Source organism: Tupaia chinensis, unplaced genomic scaffold (genome assembly GCF_000334495.1).
Source record: "Tupaia chinensis unplaced genomic scaffold, TupChi_1.0 Scaffold000248_1, whole genome shotgun sequence".
In the NCBI taxonomy this organism is placed as follows: domain Eukaryota; kingdom Metazoa; phylum Chordata; class Mammalia; order Scandentia; family Tupaiidae; genus Tupaia; species Tupaia belangeri.
Genome location: NW_006159726.1, coordinates 4,499,741 through 4,502,887, shown reverse-complemented (window position 1 = coordinate 4,502,887; position 3,147 = coordinate 4,499,741).

Genomic DNA, 3,147 nt, shown 5'->3' with positions numbered 1-3,147 from the left:
TTCTCTCTGGTGAGCACACGTGCCCTCTAGCAAATTAGAAAATAATAATGATAAATACAATTAAATAAATAATTATTTAAAAATGTTTTTTAACAGTTTATTTCTTCCATGAGTGAGAGAGACACACACGGGGGAAGGGGGGGGCAGAGAGAACACCCCCAGTAGGGACTTGCTGTTGCCATCCAGCCCCAGCCTCAGGCAGCCCCAGAACATGGGCACAAACATGCCTGGCCTACTCAGGGAAGTCTCCAGACATGAACCCAGAACCGTCTCTTGTGGGCTTGCCTGGCAGAGAGTCACCATGGTGGGTCACGCTGCTAAGATTCTGCTACTTGGAGGCTGAGGTTACATGGGAGGCCTGGGTTCAGTTTCTGCCCCATCCAAAAACAGGGTGGATGTAGTGGTGCGTGCCTGTAATCCCAGGTAGCTGGGAGGCTGGCAAAGGAGGATCCTGACATGGTGGCTCTGTCAAAATTCAGTCAATTGAGCAGCCTATCACTCTCTCTCTCTCAAATAAATAAGTAAATAAATTAATAAGCTCCAGGAAGAGTAAGTCTGAAGCATGTGTGGCAGCTTTGGTCCACAGAGCTCTTAAGGATTTAGATTTCTGGGGCCAGCAGATGGCGTGGTGGTTGAGCACTGGAGTCCCACGTAACCCACTATGGTTTGTGTCCTGAACCTGGTGGCTTGCTTTCTTACCTTCCTTCTCTTTGTCTTTCTCTGGTCAAATTAAAAAATAATACTAACAGGGCCAGCATACGGCATAGCAGTTACATCACTGGACTCCCACATGGCTAACCGCAGTTCGAGTCCCAGACCCGGTGGCTTGAAAATCACACCGAGCACATGTGCATGCGTGCTCAAGATGCTGGGAGGAGAATGGAGGAGAAGGGATTGGGACATGGCCATCCCTCCTGGGGGGTGATTTCTTATTTTCCCTCTCACTGTCTCTGACAAGCACATGAACCCTAAGGCCAAAACCTCTTTAAAAATAATGATAAATAAAAATGAAAAATGTTTAAAAAGGACCTAGATTTCTCATATGTTGTTACCCCACTGTATGTCTTGTGTTCTCATAATCGCCCCATTATTCAAGAGAGCAGCCAGCACAACAACAAACGCACCCAACATTCTAGCCAGAAGGAGAAAAGAAAGGGTCAAAGAAGAATATGTCCTCTTCTATCAAGAATATTCTATAAGGGGACCAGCAGTTGACATAATGGCTATGTTGCTGAACTCCCATGTAGCCACCCGTGGGTTCGAGTCCCAAACCCGGTGGCATAAACTCATGCCGGGTGAGTGTGTGTGCGTGCCCAAGATCCCGAGAGGAGAATGGAGGAGAAGGGATTGCAGTGTGGCTAGTCCCCCAGGGGGTGAATTCTCGCTTTCTGTCTCTCTGTCTTTCTGGCGAGCACACATGCCCTATAGTAAAAAAAAAACCTCTCTTTCAAAAAAGAAAAAAAAGAAAGAAAGAAAAAAGAAAGAATACTCTATAAGTTGCACCCTCTGCTCACATCCCATTGACCAAATCCTAGTCAATGACCAAAATGCAGGGGAGACTGGGGACTGGGGATATCATTTGTATCCCATCTGCTCATGCACTCAGCTGAAAAAAAATGGAGGTTCTATTACTGTAGGAAAAGAGAAATGACAGGTAAAAGGGAGAGCGTTACAACCTGGTTGGAGCCCTAGGAAAGGAGAGGCCCGTTCTGTAACTTCCACCAGGAACCTACGAGTGGCTGGTACCACCTGCCAACAGACATGACCCAGGCAACACAAAGAACCAGCTCAAGCACGAAGGCGGAGCAGTATAACCTTCTCCAGGGTCACATCTGGCCTAGATGTCCAGACCCCCACTCTCTCTGGGAAAACTTACCCTTAGCAAGTTCTGGCTGGGCCCTCGGCTGTGCTGACTGGGTCCGGCCACACTCCAATGTCTAGGGAAGCTTGCCTGGTCTTGGCGTGAGCCTGAGCAAAGGCAGAGAGCGTGTTCTTGCCCACACTTGGGGCTCTGCTCCATGCTCTGAGGTGTCTCCTCCTGCTAGTTTTTAGCCTGGCCCCCCCAACTACAGATGCTCCCCACACCCCAACCTCTCCCAAGGTCCCACCAAACAGTTTCTGAAAACACACCGGGGACAGGAGTTGGGTTTCCTTTTCTCTAGAACTTGGGAGTTCACATCTGGATCAAGCATCCATGTTTGAGAAATCAAATGACGTCGAAAATGGCTACTTAATCTCTTCAGGCCTCAGTGTCTGCATCTGTCAACCTGCAAAAAGAAGGCTGAGGCAAAGCAAAGTAAAGTGAAGATTTTATTTGGTTCAGGGTTAGGACAATGGCCTGGGCACCACAAAACCCAAGCCGCCCCGGATGGCATGTGCCAGCACGATACAGGTTTCAAGATGATTTTAAAGGCCGGAGTTGCGAAAGAGAGAGACGAGTATCGAGCAGAGTTCTATAGCAGCGACTGGCTCAATGTTACGGTAAGGACAAGCGGGATGACCTCATGATGGCCTGGAGTCACTTTGCTCAATCCGAAACAGTGTGGAGACAATTAGTCTGGAAGGCAAAGCAGCAATGTATTTGGATACTAAGGACGTTCCCGAAACAGAGAGTCCGATGAATTTAGGTTGCATATAGAGCTAGATCAGTTGCACCTTTGTTTCTTATGTAAAAAATTTGCCAGAGGGTCTGTGTGTGCACCAGAGAGAGACAGACAGACAGAGAGGGGAAGTGAGAAAGCACCCTCCATGGGAATGGTCACATCACAATCCCTTCTCCTCCATCTCTCCATCTTGTTGAGATGTGGGGCATGCACACATATGCACCCTCTGTGTGTGTGTGTGTGTGTGTGTGTGTGTGCACGTGTGTGCGTGTGTAATTTTTATTTATTTTGTTCATTATTATTATTTTTAAAAATTTGCTGGGCAAGCAGGTGGCATGGTGGGTAAGGGCACTGAACTCCTACATGGCCAACCGTGGTTCAAGTCCCAGACCTGGTGGCTTGCTTTTTCACTTTCCCTCTCTTTCACTCTGTCCCTTTCTGGTCAAATTAAAATAAATAAATTTAAAAAGTTAAATAAAAAAATTCTTTTTTTTTTTTGGAGAGGTTTTTGCTATAGGGTACGTGCACTCGCCAGACAGACAGA